Source organism: Mytilus galloprovincialis, chromosome 8, assembly GCF_965363235.1.
Source record: "Mytilus galloprovincialis chromosome 8, xbMytGall1.hap1.1, whole genome shotgun sequence".
In the NCBI taxonomy this organism is placed as follows: domain Eukaryota; kingdom Metazoa; phylum Mollusca; class Bivalvia; order Mytilida; family Mytilidae; genus Mytilus; species Mytilus galloprovincialis.
The window spans coordinates 91,575,212-91,596,296 of NC_134845.1; the positions used below are offsets into that span (position 1 = coordinate 91,575,212).

Below are 21,085 nucleotides of genomic sequence, written 5' to 3' on the forward strand. Positions count from 1 at the left end.
TTAATAGTTGTCAGACTTTTGTTATCAAAAAGCAGCTACTGTACATGTGTATAATCAAGATGTAGACATGATCACTGGTGTCAGATGTAAACAAGAGTGACTGTGCAAATGCTGAAATGTCATCTCTGCTTTGCCTACATGTATGAAGGTTTTACTACATGTACAAGTATCACACAAACTTTCAATTTTCATTAACCTTTGAAAATGAAGTTGCAGTCAAATTAACCATGCCAGACAGATGATGTACACCCTACAAACTGACTTATAAACCCATGATACCCAAAATTTAGTGATTTATACTGTGAAATAGATTTAACATTCTTAACATCCAAACCATGAAAACTAACTTATGAATATCCAATAATATGCCAAAAATAGTGATCCTATACATGTCTTGCATGTACATGTAGTTTATACTGTAGCATCTGAGAAACATTTGGAAATAGATCAAACCACAAAAACTAAGCATTGTTCAATGAACCATGACATTTTCATTGGGGTCAAAGTCTGATGTAAGTCTTGCAATTAGACATATTCACCTTACACTCATTTCATAAACCAAATATAGTTGACCTACTTTTCCTACTGCTTGTAGTATTTTTAAACATGTGTGAGAAACAAACTTGACAAATTACATGTACATTGTAACTGAAGTAACCTTAATCACTGATCCATGAAATGAAGTCAGGATCAGGCCAACCCTGCCTGACAGACACTGAGACATGTACACCTTTCAAAATACCATAATAATTAATCCAGTAACTCAATTAATATACATAGGTTATACATTTAAGACTTCAAGTGTATTTCACTGTGACTGTTCAAACAGTAATATTTTTTTGTAAACAGTTACATGTACATGTAGTGTACCATGAAAACTAGGTGAAGTGCAATGGACAAATCAATAACAGAAACTTCATAACATAAGGAAGTATCCAGGTATTTCAGCTTCTAAAATGTATCTGGTGAAGCTTAAATTTATACAAAACGGTACGCTGTAGCCACTGCCAGATTTTATTAACCAACTAAGTACATTATTGCCAAAAATGACTGGTTATTAAAAATAACATATTTTCTGTAATGGGCCTGTTTTTCTGTAATGGGCCTGTTTTTTTCTGTAATGGCCCTGTTTTTCTGTAATGGCCCTGTTTTTCTGTAATGGTCCTGTTTTTTTCTGTAATGGCCCTGTTTTTCTGTAATGGCCCTGTATTAATGCCCGGTTTGTCTGTATAAATCACAGTTAGGGTTTTTAATAAAGTTAATAAAATTAAGTTGTAAAGAGTATAATACTTTTTTGTATTTTATTTAATTTAGTAACCAGCAACCAACATTAAAGGACCATATACAGGGATCACTGTTCCTCCTGTTTTTCAACACATAACTTCTGTCAACTTAATATCTTGGATATTTGATATATTAACACATACACTTTTATTCAGTTGGTTAATAAATGTATTAAGAAATGGGTGTTTTTATAATGGCTCTGTTATATGTCCTCGGGTCAGTAATAATGGCCTCGGATGTCTGTAATGGCCCTCGGCGTTGCCTCGGGCCATTACAGACTTCCTCGACCATTATAACAGACCTTGGGCATATAACAGGGCCATTATAAAAACACCCATTCATTAATACTATAGTAATACATATTTCTTGGCTTGCATGCATGTACTTCAACTTTTGTTGCAGGAGGGATAATAAAATTATACTTTAATGTACGTGCATGTTTTATTTGTTTCAAAAACCATGAACACTTGGCCACTAACATGACTAATCATGCTAATTAAGATTTTTATTTAATTCTAATTCAGACTTTAATAATTTAAGTACAGCAAGCAGTCATTTGACTCTAAACAATTGACACGGACTGCACGAGACCCTCATAGTTGGTTAAGATCTTTTTACACACCCTGGACATGCTGGCGGTAGTTAACAATTGCAATGCCAATATAAACTTCAGATGTGATATATACATGTACTGTTTTGTTAATTTCACTGAAACTAGAAATTCACATTATCCATATTGTTATTATATTAAAATGACTGATTATCCACTAATTAAAAGTATTCATGAATTCAGATATGATGCACTATTATTAGTAGTATTCACTGAAACTATGCATTTTCATTATTCCAAATTGCTATTTCAAATGAATAGTTATCCTGGGTATTCATGGAATTCAGAAATAATGTACATGTATGATTGCACTATTAATATTCACTGCAACTACGAAATTTTGTTATTCCAAATTCACAATTGATCATGATAATCCAAGGTAATTAGTCCTCCAGTAATGTGGTCCTCCTTTAATACAATTTGTAATTTTCCTATTTGTACAAGGCACAATTTTCTTCTTGTCCAATTTAATCAGAACATCACATTATCATCATGGAATAATGCTGCACGACATATTCATAATTTCCAAAAACAATAGATAACTAGCATTAAATAATGAATTAATCCATTGTTTCACAATTTGCAGCTATACAGCGACTCAGTGACATCTATATTTTCTATGCATCAAAGTGCACATGTACTAGCAGGTGTCATATTCTATTAAAGTGGGAATCATGGTCAAACCAATACATATTCAGTATGATTCTACAAAATAAAATATACATTTAGACTCAAGTGCAATAAATGTTTAACTAATAATAAATATATAATACTATATGTATATGCATTGTGCAATAATAAGAAAGTTAATTACAATAACTGTATTTACCTAGATAAAACTAGCACTTCTCATTTGATTGACCAAAAAATTCTAGCACTAATACAATTCTATTTTCAAGTCCCTATTAACAAGAAAAATAAATCTTTTAAGGGGGTCTAAATTCTATATAGTGTTGTCTTTTTTCCTGCATTAATGTCATTAATGATTTGTTAAGTGTGATTGTGTACTTTCATTGAAGGGTTACTGTCTCATTGAGGCTCACACCATACTTTTGTTCATCATTTCTTTAAAGTCAGACAACATGGACATAGTTATTCCTCTCTAAAACACAACAGGTTATTTCTTTTGTTTATTTTAATTATGTTTATGATTTAATATGAAATATATTGATACTACAAACATGACAAAGAAAAGTTTAAGGAACGAAAAAATAAAATAAATAAATGCCCCGTTACTATATACATGTAGATGATATTGACTTTACCTTTGTCCAGTGCATATAACATGTATAATGAATAAACATTTGTGATGTAAAATATTGTTCCAAGACTTAACCATCCCAGATAATGTTTTAAATCCTTGAGTTTAATAATTTTTACATCTTTTGTGTTACCCTGAATACTTTTTACTTATTCATTTGTTATAACAGCTTGAATTAAATAATGCTTTGCAGCTCACTTTTTTATTTAATTTAGTTATTTACCCAATTTTATTTTAATAAATCAATATTCAGATTACTTTTAAAATTTGCATTTTAATATCCAAAATAATATATATCCTGCTGTTGCATATTTTTCTTAAATTATAATTTGTTTTGAAAAAGTTATCAAAATTTTGAAGAGGACAATTTTAATCATGATAATTTGTGAACATTATTATAAAATTGTATCATTATACCAATGACAGATTAAATATCATCCCCCAGGGCAATAAACTATTGTGTCTTAATTTGTATATTAGCTAGATCATGTATATAAGAATTTCTGATTATTACCTATCGCATATCCAGTGTTAACATCCTGATTATTACCTATTTTAATGTCACATTTGCATGGTCATATTCAGTAAATACAAATATTTTAATTGTTAATTTTGAATTTGAATTTAAAAAATTTGTTTTAGACTAAATTAGTAGATACAACACATACAATGCAGTAAACACAGTAAATTTTATGAGAACTTACTGGATAATACTATATCTATAAAAAATATAAAAAATATTTTGAGCTTCATAAAAAAGTTTATACCATGTTAACATAAAAAAATATGCATACAGATAGATTTTTTTGTTATGTTTTCCTGACATATTGAATGTTTACATAAAATAATTATGATTATGTAAAAAATGCAAAAAATCTGCAGTCGTATGTGAATGCACATGATCAAAGAAGATGTGAGATATATCAATGATGCATCAACCCAACAGTTTAATAGGCAACAATAAAGTAACCAAAACACAATTGAATGCGTGTCGAAAAATATATATGAATTATGATTAGAAGGTCCTTAATCATTGCGGAATAAATATAATGACCATTGAATGTTACTACTTGTAAGTTAGATAACATGTATGCATATGGCACAAATGAATTTTGAAAAACAATGCTAACAGGGCACAATTTATATAAAAATTTCACATGAAAATATATAGTTTGGGTTCAAAGTATTAACAAATTATAGTGATTTAATATAAATTCTATGTTAAATCTAAAAAGAATAAAATTATGATGCTAGCTTTGCTCTTTTAATATGTGTTTTTTAAACAATATAGTACATGATAAAACAATAACTAATTGAATTAGCACAATTTGTTTAATCAACTGTGTTTAAATGGCAACTGTTTATGACTGTGCCTTGTTTCAGGAACATTAATTTAATAATATTGTTTTATTTTGATGATTAATGCTATTTTAAACCATTTTTTAAATACTTATTCACTTTCAATGCCTGGCATATGCATGCTATTATCAAATATATTAATGTTTTGTTGTCCATGATTTGAGAATTATTTAAAATCTAAATGAAAATGGACACTTGCTAAATAAGTCACTATTTAATCTTAAAGTTAATAATTTTCTTAACATTTTATGATCAAATCATATGTGTTTGTACTATGCATGTTTTTTTTTTTATCTAAATCGTGACGTCACAATGCATTCTAAATAGAACAAAAACTATCAGCTGATAAAGCAAAACTAGGGAAATACTAGTAATCCAGCATAAGCATGATAAGAAACACATTTATATGGATACGTACATGTAAAGATCGGTTGGTTGTTGGTTATAAAATGTCCAGTGACAAGTATTTCATGCAAATTTATGACCCGAGTTAGCAATACATTAACATACAATATGTACACTACATGATGTATAGGTCAGCATGGTCAGTGGCAGATCCAGAACTTTTCATAAGGGACAGGGCCCCTGACTGCCCTTAGGGGCACGGATCCAGTCATGCTTGAGTGATTCCCTATATAATTGACCAAATTATTCCCACAAAAAAGGGGAAGATATAGAGTAACCTTTTATGTATTCCACTCAGGGTGATGTATGCAAAATAATTAAGGGAATAAATGACATACACATGATAATAGGGGGGGGGGGGGGTACGGTGTCCTTCATGATTTTCAATGATTTATTATGAAGCACAACTTTAATACATTGAAGCTTAAAGGTGGCTCAAAGCTTATATTTTCCCTGGAACATGCAACTATGCACGAGTGTGGTAATATAGAACGTCGATTCATAGCTATATATAGCCTATCGGAGTATCTCAATATAGATTCCGTAGGATCAGTGGCAGATCCAGCCATTCTAAAAAGGGGGGGGTCCAACCCAGAACGAAACAGGGGGAGGGGGGGTCCAACTATATGTCCCCATTTAAATGCATTGAGCGGCCAAAACAAAGGAGGTTCGAACTCTTGGAACCCCCCCCCCCCCCTTTTGGATCCGCCAATGAGAACACATTGTAAGGTCTGTAAGCCGACAAATGTGCACATTTTCCCTTCAAAATTATGAATCCATGATTATTCGATAGACATGCTTTAAAATATTGATAATTTCTACTCACCGATTGTATTTTCCAGCTCAGATTATTGAACATGTGGTCTAACATCTGTAGTTACCTGTGTAAAAATATAGTTTGCCGACCTGAGGTCCCGGTTTTTTTGTATTTTTGCCGACAAGAAATTAAAGTGGATAAATCGTTTACGGTGAAGAATTGTTTTCCGTTTTTAAAGAAACTTGACAGATTTTACTAATTATTTTTTTAATCATCGGAAATGTCCCTCTTGGTGTAATTCGAATTAAAACGGGTTTATTATGCTGTACAATATTGGTAACTTAGTCATAATCTTTAAATTTATTTCAGGTATACCCTTGTACATTTTTCTATTGCGCAGAATTTATCAAATATGAATTTGAATGAATCCATTATCATCTTCTCATTCTTCTGCAATAATATTAAAACTCTATTTTAAACGAAAGCTTCTGGTTTTTAAAACCAGTTATGAACGAAAATGTTATAAAACAGATATTATAAAATAAAAAGTAAGGATATCAAAAGGATTATTTAAAGTCAAACGCACACATGACTGTCAAAAATGAACGGACAATGCTACGGCAATAAATGGAAAACGACAAAAGACAAACAACGATCGCAAAATAAGTGAATAAACAGCAAAACAAGTTTACAATCGGACGATAGACGATAATAGTATAAGTAATGGACTATTTCACAACAAAATCAAATCTTGAGAGCCGGGTGAGACGTGATTTTTTTTTACACTGATGGACTACCGTTACGCTAAAATATTTGTATTAAAACATTTACCGACTGTATCAACCTATGAAGTGTTTGTTTTAAACATTTAACGACTGTGTCAACCTTTTATAAGTTGTACTAAACATTTAATGACTGTGCCAACCTTTAGAAAGTTGTAACAGACATTTAACGACTGTCCCAACTCTAAAAACGTTGTGACAAACATTTTTTGGCTGCATCAACGTCTGAAAAGTTGACACAAACAAATTTTAACTGTCCCAACTATTAAAAGGTTGGGACGGACATTATGCAACTGCCACAACTATTAGAAAGACTGTAATAAATATATTTTGACTGTGACAACACCGTAAACCACTGCAACAGTTCTGAAATGACTGATGGGAGCATTTTTTGACTTTCACAACCCGTAGAAAAGTTGGGACAGACATAAATGAACTGTTGCAACGAAATATGACAGATTTGACAGTCATTACTTGTCTTTTACAGACTAAGACAGTCGTACAACGACTGTTACTGGTATGGACAGTTGTTTTTTCGTCCAGTAGTGTCAATTAAACTGATTGAAAGATTATGTCTTCATCATATGAATATCAGGCACAATCCCTCCCGTTAGGGGTTTAGTATCATGCTATCATAAAATATATGAGAAGAACATAACCCGTGTCATGTCAACAACTGTTTTCAAGCATGCTCCGAAATTTGTTAAAGCTCTGAATAACCATGAAAAAAACTGTTATTCAGTGGTTGTCGTTTGTTTATGTGTTTGAAGGCCGTACGGTGACCTATAATTGTTAATGTCTGTGTTATTTTGGTCTCTTCTGGACAGTTGTCTCATTGGCAATCATACCACATCTTCTTTTTTATATGTAACTATATTCATCGATGCCTAAACCACATACGTTCTTAATTTAAATAGGGTATAGAACCACTAATTCATGCCCGGTCGGAAAGAACACACAAGAAAGTAGTACATATTTTAAACAAAATAAATCCTACGCATAGCTGTATCTTTGTCAATAGTGGGAATATTTTTGAAGGTTTTGTTTTTTATGAAAGCTTGAAATCACAGTAGAACCCTTGTTGGTTGAAAGTTGTACTTGAATAATAAAGAAGTATATGAAATTGTAACAGGAAGACACATTTGGCCTGTTGTTCAGATCAGTACTTCCTGTTTTTGTACTATCAAACTTCCGGGAACCAGTACGCTCTAATATACAACTTCTCTATGTTCATTACTTTAGGAATATCTATCAAAAAGTAGTATTTTAATATTCAGCCCCATTCATCTATTTAGTCAGACGTCAGTCGCTACCTTGATATACCCTATCTTTTGTTAAATTTGTCGGGTAACTTATGACAATAAGCATTTGACGTCTTGAGCCGAACAGTTTTATCATTTTTACACAATTTAATCTACTGTGTGATGGTTCATATTCTGGACGCCAGTCTTTGCTCCTTTGTAATAAATCTACATACCAAAAAACAAATATGAAGCTTAGAAATGGAAAAATATTAAATACTAAACTCGTTCAAAGGGTATCTACACGTCTCAATCTTCAGAATCGCTTATCTAAAAATACGACCATAGCTAACGTTTTTAACAATAAAAATCGTGGTTACCCTTCTATCGATAAGTGTCATGCCAAAAAATGACTTACGTGTCCCCGTCTTTCCACCAACAATACAGTAAGGTCCACATTTAATGGTCGCACATTTTCTCTAAATTTTGAAACTGATATTACTTGAAAAACAAACAGTATTATTTATTTACTCACATGAAACAAACCGGGATGCGGTATTCAGTACGTAGGTGAAACTGGGCGATATTTATCTAAACGCACGCAAGAACACCTGTATCGTTTTAAAAGACCCAATAAATTCAAAAGTATCATTTATCAACACCTTAAGAAGCACAGTCATCCTATTAAATATTTAACAGTTCAACCTTTAGAAGTAGTAAATAAGCAGCCTGGTGAATCTCATTCCAAGTTTGTACGATCACGAAAAATAAATGAATTAAATTGGATTAAAAAATAACAGACAGTCTACCCTTTCGGTCTTAATGATAATATCATGGGAATTGGCAATATATCAAGAACCGATTCTGTTAACATTTTGGATATAGTTTCTAAAACTGTTCGTAAAAATCGTTCTCATGGACGCAGAAAAAATCGCAATCAAAGAAAATTTCGGACCAACCATACAAATATTTCGGACCTAATTTCCATTTCAAAAAACAACGGCAGACATTATCTGTTAACCAAGCTTTGTTCTTTACCTATAAATAAATTAAATAAAATTTTAGAGGATTGCAACACAATTTCATATTACAGTCCTAAGTATGAAATTGTCCAAATTATAATGGCATATTGTTATTCTAAACTGTTTCCAAAAATTGATCGCCCTGAAGATCATAAAAAACATTTTATTAAAATAAAGTATGTCAATAAAGGTTTTGATTTTGTAAATATTGCCGGTATTTTTAACGACCATTCTGTTAAAGACCAAATTCCTGGATATTTTGATAATACTGAACTCCCTCTCATTTGTTATATTTACAAGAAATCTACCCGAAAATATGTGTTTAATTATAGCCAATTGTGTAAAGATGTAAATATCACTGAAAATACACCTATGTCGTGTAATTGCAGTAATTCAGAATACACCTATGGACCAATTTCCCATGTTATAACAGGAGACCTTAACATCGTTCGCGACCGAGAGTTAAAATCATTCCTCAGTAAAGGACCTAAATATCGTCCCCCGTCAACTGTTAACTGGAATGAGTGTCGTAATATCATCAACGACTCACTCCGCGCCTACTGTTTGAAATGGGTAAAACGGGAAAAAGCTGACAAAAAATCTTTGGACTCTTTTTTTAATTCAGTAATGAAGATAGTTGATATTCGAATACAACATTTTACCCTCAACAAAAACTATAAAAACCCTATTTCGCGTATCAAAAATAAACTAACAGAACTAGCCAAGGAATGTGTTTTTGTCCCGGCTGATAAAGCTGCTAATAATATCATTATTGTTTGACGTAAATTTTATATAGAGGTTCTGCAAAAGGAAATCACGAATTCACCAACATTCCAACTGACTTCATTTTCAGAAAACGACATCTGTAACAAACATAAACTTTTAGCTACTTCTTTACAAGCAGAACCAAACACAATGAAAGTCCCAACTATGTACTGGCTTCCGAAGCTGCACAAAAAACCTTACAAATATAGATTTATTTCATCTTCCAGCCATTGTTCAACTACTAAATTGTCTGTTTTACTTACTAGTACACTTGGTACAATAAAAAACCTGATAATAAATTGTTCAAATAAGGCCTTTGAAAATAGTGGAATTAATTACTTTTGGAGTGTCAAAAACTCGTTGGAAGTACTTGATAAATTGCATGCATATATTGGTGATTTTGAATCTGTTCAAAGTTTTGATTTTTCTACCCTATATACCACTTTGCCTCATATTCTTATTAAGAAAAAATTCACATCCCTAATCAACTGGGCATTTAAAAAGTCGGAATGCGAGTACATATGTTCAAACTCTTTTAGATCATTTTTTAGTAGCAATAAACAAAAGAACTATGTCAATTGGACATGCTTTGATACTATTTATGCACTTGAATTTTTACTTGATAACATTTTTGTTCGCTTTGGAGATTCCGTATATCGTCAAGTTATTGGAATTCCAATGGGGACTAACTGTGCACCACTTATTGCGGACCTGTTTTTGTATTGTTATGAGTTACAATTTATGACTAAAATTAGCAAAGACCCATCAACACAACATTTGATACAAAAATTTAACAATACTTTTAGATATTTGGATGATATATTGGCTCTAAATAATGACGACTTCAGTATGTATACTAAAGAAATTTATCCTGAAGAACTTACTTTAAATAAAGCTAATGATAACAATGACCACTGCCCTTTCCTCGATCTTGATATCTATATCATAAACGGGAAGCTTAATACAAAAATTTATGATAAAAGAGATGATTTTTCATTTCCTATTGTTAATTATCCATTTTTAGATGGTGACGTTCCCTTGTCACCATCTTATGGTGTTTATATATCTCAACTTGTACGATTCGCTCGTGTATGTAACAATGTATTAGATTTTAGCGAGAGAAATTTATGTATTACTGAAAAATTATTACACCAGGGTTTTCGATATCACAAACTGGTCAAAACATTTACTAAATTTTATCACCGGTATAAGGAAATAATTCGTAAATATAACTCAACATGCAGACATCTTATACGTTCAGGTATTTCACATCCAAAATTTTATGGAAATATTCTTTATAAAGCACAAAAATGTCAGTATTCTCCTCAGAAACTAACAAAACCTTTAAATAGACTTATTAAAAGGGGATATAGTTACGATACTGTTGTCAGGTCATTAAAGATTGCATATTTTGGCTTTAACATTGATTCACTGATAGGGTCTTTGCATCGGAACTAAACACATTTATTTCTAAAAAACAGTAGTTGGCATGACACGGGTTATGTTCTTCTCATATATTTTATGATAGTATGATACTAAACCCCTAACGGGAGGGATTGTACCTGATATTCATATGATGAAGACATAATCTTTCAATCAGTTTAATTGAGGTCTGGAGCTGGCATGTCAGTTAACTGCTAGTAGTCTGTTGTTATTTATGTATTATTGTCATTTTATTTATTTTCTTTTGTTACATCTTTTGACATCAGACTCGGACTTCTCTTGAACTGAATTTTAATGTGCGTATTGTTATTGTTTTACTTTTCTACATTGGCTAGAGGTATAGGGGGAGGGTTGAGATCTCATAAACATGTTTAACCCCGCCGTAATTTTGCGCCTGTCCCAAGTCAGGAGCCTCTGGCCTTTGTTAGTCTTGTATGATTTTAAATTTTAGTTTCTTGTGTATAATTCGGAGTTTAGTATGACGTCCATTATCACTGTACTATTATGCATATTTTAGGGGCCAGCTGAAGGACACCTACGGGTGCGGGAATTCTCGCTACATTGAAGACCCATTGGTTGCCTTCGGCTGTTGTTTGCTCTATGGTCGGGTGGTTGTCGCTTTGACATATTCACCATTTCCTTTCTCAATTTTAATTAAAAGTATTTTTATTCTTTAAACGCAAGTCAGAATAAGGTATAGTTTTGACATGCAATAACTGCTACTTTGTTTGAACTTAAAACAAAGTAGCAACAAGTGCTTCAAATTGCAGAATTTTACATAGAAAGCAATGGGGCTATGGATAAGTGGTTTTATACCAAAATAGCAAACAAAAAAATATCAAACATCAATAAAACTTTTTTTTAAATTCAATATAAAAGTACCATTTACAAACATTTGTGATTTTCTTATGCATAAAACTTTGTCCTAAATTCGAAATTCAATCCGTCATATTTCATTTGATACTTATTCTAGAAAATTCTAAATAGTATATCGCAGTTATTAGTAGTTGAATTCTGGATGAGAAAAGACCATCTTATCATGTGTTAACTTGTATAGGCATGGCTGATAAAGGAGCCCGATAAAAAAGCCGCGACATTCTGACATATACCTTTTTCCAGTAACAGTGTTGGGCCTTATCCACTTATTCATAACAGACAGAGTATCAGCCACGCTGTTGGTCGGGTTTTTTTTACGACAGATATTGCACTTGCAGTTTATATTTCTTGACATGATTCCATCCCAAATGTTAAAAGAAGTGTTGCGATATGTAATCTTAGAATAGACATAAACAATTATATTAATTATAAGTTTAATGAAAACATCAAGTTTTAATTTTTCCAACGTCAGTTCAACGTCTGAAATAATCGGGTACACATGGCGAGCTTTGTAAAACATGTAAAGATATACTGTCAAAAATGTTGAAATTTTTGTCAAATGTGTCTTGTTGGGAGAAACCACCATATTGACTTTTGTTGTAGAAACAGTGTCATCAGGACTGCTAGCGTTTCAACATTTACACCCTTGCTACGGAGGGAGACATTTTGGTTGGAAAAAATACATTTAGAAAATGCAGTCTCTTCCAGTTGAAACCAAAAAAATAGAAATATAATGTTTCATGTTGGTTAAGTGCCAGGCTTCTTATTTAGCCTGTGACGAGGCAACATGTCCAATATCCACTCATTTTTCAACAGTGCGATTATAACACCATCATCCCGGTCCACCACCTTCTTTGCACGGCAACTCAATAGCTATTTGAAAGAATTAAAAAGTGGTCATTCTGGTGACGAATTTATCGTCTTTTTACGTGGTTTCTACAGCTTCTACACACAAAAGTTATAACATAATATTATTAAGTATTATATCTATTTATTAAAAACAAGTTGATGTTTGTATGAAGTCTTCCTTGTTTTGATTATATTTTGATTATATTTCATAACGTATTAAGTTTCATCTAATTTTAACAAATGGTAAATATTTCTTTTGATTAACAGATTCGCCTATGAAATACAAGAATTCGTGTACACTTCTTCACACTAACAACGTTATACGATATCTTTTGCAAATGCACCCTTATAATTTGAAAATTGATTGAGCACTTTTAGGTAGTTACAATGACATATAAATAAAAACGAAAATATGCTAATTGATTATTTTCATTTGACAATTATAGTTTTTGCTTAACAAGCAGAATTTCTAAGACTATTCAAATTATATTTAGATTTTGATAAAAAAAAAAAGGTACCATATGCTTTAAGGTCTTATCACATATGATTAATTGGACACAGTCTGAACAATCATGATTTAATTTGACGTACTAGTATTGATTTCTAAATTGTATATGTAATTTATTGTAAAAAACTGTCCATCTCAGTGTGTGTCATTGATATGTTTTAACAATTAACTGTTCACCAAAAGATTGTCCAATCGTATCGTATAAAATTTATATACAAAAACATTGTAACCACGTCAATACGTGGTAATACCACGTGGTATTGCCTCTACCAAGTCAGGAATATGACAGTTGTTGTCCATACGTTTGATAGGTTTTTATCATTTATTTTTTTTCATTTGATAAGTGACTTTCCGTTTTGAATTTAACTCGGAGTTCAGTATTTTTGTGATTTCACTTTTTATACAATGTTGAACGCATGACTTTTACTTTTGAAATGTACATTCAAGGTTTATAAATTTGCCGAACTTTAAATGATATACAACGTAAATGTTATTGTCCGAACTAGCGTCAAATTTTCCACCAAAAATATACTACCTAACAATGTGACCCAATGGTGACTAGAGAATAGAAGTATGGTCGCATGGTCTTCTTCCGACCGGCAGGAAAACAATTGTCAAAGTGAGGCGTCCGTTTGGCTGTGCGGAATGTATCAAGTTTGAAGTCACGTCCGGTCAGAATGGGGACGTTAAAACCGTTACCTCGTGTAAAAAGAGTACCACGCTTTTTGCACGTTAAGAACCCTTGCACATCTCTTTTTTCGCTAAAATAATTGTACGTTTATTATGTTGGGAACTTTTTTTAATTACTATGCACGATGTGTTTTTTTGCAGTTAAAGGCCGAAATGTGACATTTACTTGGTTACTTATACGTCAGTTTGTCTGAGTCAAAAAATTCATACATTCTTACTTTTGCATAAATTTCCCTGTATAACAAAACCTAGATGAAGATGATATGCTTATGGCACGGCACGGCATCTGCCAGACAAGTTGAATAGAGTTCAACTGACGAAATATTAACTTTTGACGTGGTTGCTAATGATTTCACAAACAAGTGATATAAGAATATTATAGAGTATTATGTTGATGAATAAATAAACAATAGTTAAAGTTGTATAAAGTCTTCCCTGTTTTGGTTATATGTCATAACGCATTAGGTTTAGCCTCATTTTGTGATTGATATGTTTTTACAATTAAAACTTTGACCCCCGTTGTTCCACAAAAGATTGTCCAATCAGATCGTCTGTGATTTAAATATCAATACAATGTATACATGTCAATACGTGGATTGAGACAATGTTGAGCAATAATACAAAATAAATTTGCCGATCTTTTAACGAGATACAACACAAATTTAATTGGCCGAATTAACATCACAATCCCCCCAAAAAATGTTTTGTTTAAATCTTCAGGCTAGCCTTTTTTTAATATATTTTGATATTTTTTACTTTGAACTATTATGCACTAATAACATGTTAGAGTATATGGAAGATGCTCGAAAACGTAGTTAGCCCTCCATATTCTGTATATGTTTCCCCTTAATCAGGGACCTGTAAATTTGTGGTTGTCATTTGTTGCTGTGTACCGTATTAATTTTCATTTTTTGTAGCTTTTTGATGTTTATAAACTGTTAGTTTTCTCGCTTATATTTTTTTACATTCATTCCGGGATCTTTTCCAGCTTACTTTGCAGATGGGTAATAGATGCAGTTAAAGGCCGTATTATGAACTTTAGTTGGTAACTTTTACGTGCGTTTTTCTCGATCGAAAGTTTTACCCAATCTTATTTTTTTCATAGATCTCCCTATATAACGGCGACTAGATAAAGATGATATTCAAAAATCAAGGGCACTGGGTGATAATTTCAAGAAGAAAAAAATAGTGGTTATTCTAGTGACAGATTTATTTTCTTTTGGCGTGGTTTTTACAGCTTTCTCAAACTAGGGGTATGAAAATATCATAAAGTACTATGTTTATAAATGAATAAAGAATAGTTGATATGTGAATTAAGTCTTCCTTCTTGTGGTTACTTTTGAATACGTAGGTCATTTTATTACAGTTTAATTTTTTTTTGTGATTTAAAATCACACGCTCAATTTAGTGTAAAATGTATTCGACAATTAAACAGAATGATAAACATACCCTTCATTATAACGTCATGCAATATTTTTTGCAAGTGCATCCCTTTAATTTAAATATTGAAAAACAGTTATATTGAAATGTTATAAACAAAAACACGAAATGTTTATTTGGAATTTCAAAACGACTATTGAAGTGTTAGTTTGAGAACAAGCATTTCTCAAAATATCGCACTGTTGTTTTTTTTTACTTTTTGCTACAAAAATATACTTTAAGGTATAAATATCTTTTGCAAGTGCACTCCTATAATTTGAATATTGAATACAGCAAGCTAGTAACAACAAAATAAAATAAATAAAAAGATTGAATGTTCATTTGAGATTTCAATTTGACAATTAAAGTGTAAGTGTTAGTTTGAGAACAAGCATTTTTATAACTATCAATACTATTTTTGTTTCAATTTTGCTACAAATACCATATACTTTGAAGTCTAATTAAAAAAGGGTATTCATTGATCAAAGCATGTATGTCATTTGTGTTTAATTCGACGTATCAATTTTAAAATTTTATATATAACTAAAATGAAAACTGTCAATCTATGATTTTTTCAAGGATATGTTTTAACAATTAAAACTTTGACCCATATTGCAACTGTTCCTTAAAAGGTTGTCCAATCAGATCGTTTTTAAATTTAAATATCAATACAATGTATACATGTCAATACGTGATATGAAACAATGTTGAGCACACGACTTTTACTTCTGGAATGTACAATTGATAATAACAAATTTGCCGAACTCTAAATGATCAACAACGTAAATTCAGTTGGCCAAACAAACGTCAAATTTCCCGCTTAATGTAAATGGTTTACAATAAAAACAAGCACTGCAATATTTGATAGAAAACGAAATACTTTATCGGCAGTTCGATATCATTATAGCCTTTGCATAAAAAAATAAAGCGTGTGTCTTACTTTTTGTAACATTAATATAACTTTTTTTAAGAACGATTACTGCCGAACTTGAATATTTATCGGTAACCTGAATTTGTTTCAAAGAAGGTATATAAATAGAAAGTACATTTGAGTGCAGTTCTCTTCTTGGAAGCGTTTGATTTGGAAAATTGCCAAATGACAACCACACTATGTGAACAAATTGACATAATTAAATGATTTATATTGTTTTGATGAAAACTGCAATAACTGTGCATGATTTTAATATCAGTCTCATCGCTTGAATGATAAATTCTTAACCTGACTATTACGAATTTTAATTATACAACTGTGTTTGAATGAGTTTGGATAGGTTATTGCTATGAGTACGAAAATGACAAAGAATAAAACAGTTTTATCATCTAACAAATACGGTTTAATTAACATGAGAACCGTTTTTGTATGACAACGTAAAGATCGTTATTGTGTGTCTTGAAGTTTTTTGTGTTTTTTTGTTATTTTGTTTTAATTGTTTGTTGGTGGTCTCCTTTGGAAAAACTTCTGAGTCTAGCCTTTTAAAGTATGTTTAATAATTAGTTCTTAGTTGTTACTAAGCTATTGTCACAGGTTAGACATTAAATATGATAAAAAAAATATGTGATCCCTTATTCTGTATGCAGTATATGATTACCCTAAGTCAGTGACCTGAAATTAAATGTTTGTCGTTTGTTTGCTGTGTATCATATTTATTTTTCGTTTTCTTTTTTCTTTTCTTTTCTTTTCTTGTATATTAACCGTTGGTTCTTTGTCTTAAATATGTTTTTGTTTATTATGTTGGGGCTTTTTCTATCTAACTATGCAGGATGGATGTTGGTCGCCGTTAAAACTATACTATTACATTCACTTTGTAACTTCTACGTCAGTTGTCTCAGTCGAAAGTTTCCAACATTCTTTTCTTTTGTGCTAATTTCCCTGTATAACAAAAACAAGGTGAAGATGATGTGCTAAATGTGTGTATAAAGTCTTCCTTGTTTCGGTCATATTTCGTAACCTACCTACTTTTAACAAATGTTTAAAGTCGTTTTTAATAACATATTTCACAACCATTTTAGCGTAGAATGGATTTGCTCATGAAATACAAGAATACGTATACACTTCGTACAAAGTCATAAGATATCTTTTGCAAATACACCCTTATAATTTGAAAATTGATTGAGCACTTTTAAGTAGTAACAATGACATATAAATAAAAACGAAAACATGCTCATTGATTATTTTCATTTGACAATTATAGTGTGTGTTTTACAAGAAGAATTTTTAATACTTTTCAAAATTTTCTAAACATATCATATACTATACACATGGAAAAAAGTATTGCACCACCGAACTGAAATTCAAATTTAAAAACGCTCTTTAGTTGTTTTGTGATGTAATTTGTTGAAACAGAACTAGTTAAACATTATTTAAATCTCACCTGAGTTTAATCAATAAATATCGATTCAATAAGTTTTTATCTGTACATGCAGCTACTGTACCCGTCAACAATAAAATAGATGTTTTATCCTTATAGTTTTCAAAACTTTGAATAACCAAGTGTATACAGTTATGAGATTGACACCTTGTAATTAGGTAGTCTATATAAAAATAAAATGAAGGGCATTTACTTGACATCACGAATGAAATTAAATAAATTATTAAGATTATCTCTCTTTCAACTTAAATCGTTTGGTAAAATGTTTTAAGAATGTGGTATTACACATTATTTTTAGAATGCAAATTTCAATAATGTCAACATGATCAAGGGTAGAGTTATTTCCAAATGAAATTTACAAATTTTATGTCAAATTGCTACCGAACGTGATACATTTACGAAAAGTGTGAGTACTCGAAAAAATATAAAATTTCGCCTGATTATGTTCGTTCCTTCCTTAAGTCGACAACCTTTTTTTTTTTAGTTTTCCTTCATAACTATTTTAGATTAAATTAGGTTGTTCATGATGTTGGTTTCTCGTTTCATTTTCTTTAAGAAAATCTAGGAAACTTTGATTATTTATTTAGTTACGGTTAGCGAAAGCTTCTTTAACCTGCTATATTATAATAGAATATTGAAGTTATATAAATAAGTCTGAAAATTACATCCAACTGTGTTAGAATTGGATTTTTATGCTGACAAATTTGTTTCCCTCAAAATGATTTGAACTATTATCTTTGATGTACTACAGCACCAATCGATTAGCCTCATGTCCAACGCTCTACACCACTCGACCACATCCGCTATATTATAAATATAACTTATATAGTCACAGTGTTACCATGTTACGGAAAGCGAATTTAGAGATTGGCATAAGACATGTGTTTTAAGCGTGTGTAGATGTTATTTTACCATATAATACACAATGTACCTTTAATTTGTCTGCAATCTAACTAAAAAATTTGTATATACCATATGGGATAATAATTCAATTCGTTTATGCAGTCAGTAGAAATAAGTAAATCATTGAAAAAAGTCTAAGCAAGTGACAACCATACAATACATATGCCAACTGGATTTCACTGTTTTTATGATACAGGGGAATAACATATATAAATAAATGTCTGAACAATAGCCAACGATAAATCATATAGTTATAATACAATATATTACAAAATATAATATATCAAAAGTCTAAAAATATCACAGAAAATTAAATTTAGAACTTATATATTTCATCAGTAAAATGTCATAGGAATCTTATCTCGTGTGGTAGTCAAACTGAAATAATAATATTGACCGTTATACAAATTATCACGAATCAAAACGCTGGTAATTTTTTTCAACATTGATGTTTGGAAGGAATACATTCCTTAAAACTGTAAGAGTCCTGTACGGAAGTCTGAGTTACAGAAAATGTGATGGTGTTAAATGTGTGATGGTAGGGAAAATTAGTGACGCATTCCATATTTTTTTATTGATGTTTCTGGGGAAACTGTGCTTTACTTTGTCATCCCAAGCAGTCTGTCAGCCCTTTACCAACTCTTGTTGTGGTCTATGATCGTGATCATGGTAAAGTTTTTGAAATCAGCTTGGGCGTGCCGAGGTGATTTTAAATGACGACTCACGGGGAGGTTGGGCCATTCGTGCGTTTATTGAATCGAAGTTCTGTCTCACCAATATACTGCATGCGACACCGACACTGACAAAGGTATACAACATTCTGGGTTTTCAAGTTACATTGCAAAATATAGTGTACACAGACCCAGTGTAGTGGCAGTTAAATGTTTGAGTATTCAGTATTTTGTTGGCATGGCAGACACGACTTACACCATACAGCAGTTTAAGAACTTTCATTAGATGAGGCAGTGTTTGAGGTGACAGTTTTGGGGAGAAAGGTACTGATGTTTCTCTACAGCTTTATATGGGAGGTCTGTTGATATGAATACATTCTTTATAGATGTAGTTTTGTTTACGAAAGATACTTTAGAGTCGGAAATTTCATATCAATACATGTATACTCTTAATAACTGGAGAAATCAGCACAACAATGTTAAATCTGCAAATTTGCGGAAGCAAGTTTTTGTTCTTCCCTCGCATGGATTCGAATGCATGCTATTGGGATATCGAGACAACACCGGCTGGACGTTGTCTTTCGTTCTCAACAACTCAACCATCGAGACTGAACTAATAATTCAGCTTTCAGTGGCCAAGTGTTACCTTTCCTCGTGAATAGAATCTAGAGTTGTTACAAATCACAGTGCAGGATGATATATTAGGCATGAATATGTAATTACGGGCAGTTTTGCTAAGTATGTATCGTAAAGGATCGTCTGAAATAGTCACAGAAATAGTTATATTATAGTTATATATTTAGTACATCTAAACAAGTGACTACTCTACTCCAGATTCATTCATTGGATAACCAGTTAAAGTAACACACGGCTGAAAACATATATTATATTCCTAATTACTCTATATATCAGCACAAGAGTGCTAATTCTGCAATTTTGCGAAAGCAATTTCAAATTTTCCCTCGCATGGATTGTTACTAATGCTTTTAGTGCACTGCGTTCATCGGTCAAAACCACTCGGACTAAATTGAACAATAATTCAGCTTTAGGTGGCCTAGTTTTATCTTCTCTTGTCCGTAGAATCTAGAGTTGTAAAATAGTACATGATATAAGTGGTATGATCTAAAAATCATATAAAATAACTGGGTGATTAATTAACTTTTACATACATATAGAAAATTAAAAAAATATATATTTCAAGCAAAAAAAAAAAAGAAAACAAATACCACACTATTCAACCAGATTTACAAAAGACACATTATGATTTAATACAGGACTGTAGGATGTATAAATAAAATAGACTAATCAAAGATATAAGGTTAATAATGTGTACGCCAGACGCGCGTTATGTCTTCCAAAACTCGTCAGTGATGCTACAATAAAGAAGTTAAAAGGCCAAAGTAAAAAGGTATTGCAATAGTTAATTCCCTTTTTGTGTTTAATATTTTTTTTACAGTCTCGATGGTTGAGTTGTTGAGAACGAAAGACAACGTCCAGCCGGTGTTGTCTCGATATCCCAATAGCATGCATTCGAATCCATGCGAGGGAAGAACAAAAACTTGCTTCCGCAAATTTGCAGATTTAACATTAAAGTACTTGTCTATCCCAAATTCATGTATTTGGTTTTGATGTTATATATATATGTTATATTTGTTATTCTCGTGGGATTTTGTCTATATGTGTTACATTTTAGTGTTATGTCGTTGTTCTCCTCTTATATTTAATGCGTTTCCCTCGGTTTTAGTTTGTTATCCCGATTTTGTTTTTTGTCCATGGATTTATGAGTTTTGAACAGCGGTATACTACTGTTGCCTTTATTTATCCCGATAAAAGACAGCAAACGAAAAATATTTATAAAGTGGGTAAGTCGT

The 21,085-nt window shown here is 31.5% G+C and overlaps 1 long non-coding RNA gene across 1 annotated transcript; it reads right to left on the reverse strand.

Moving 5' to 3' along the window:
* Positions 1-1,776: 1,776 nt before the first annotated feature.
* LOC143042834 (uncharacterized) lies at positions 1,777-6,256 on the reverse strand. The gene is made up of 2 exons (XR_012968139.1): positions 5,746-6,256; positions 1,777-2,599 (listed from the first exon to the last, which is right to left on the reverse strand). It is a non-coding gene; the product is annotated as an uncharacterized LOC143042834 (long non-coding RNA).
* Positions 6,257-21,085: the final 14,829 nt, after the last annotated feature.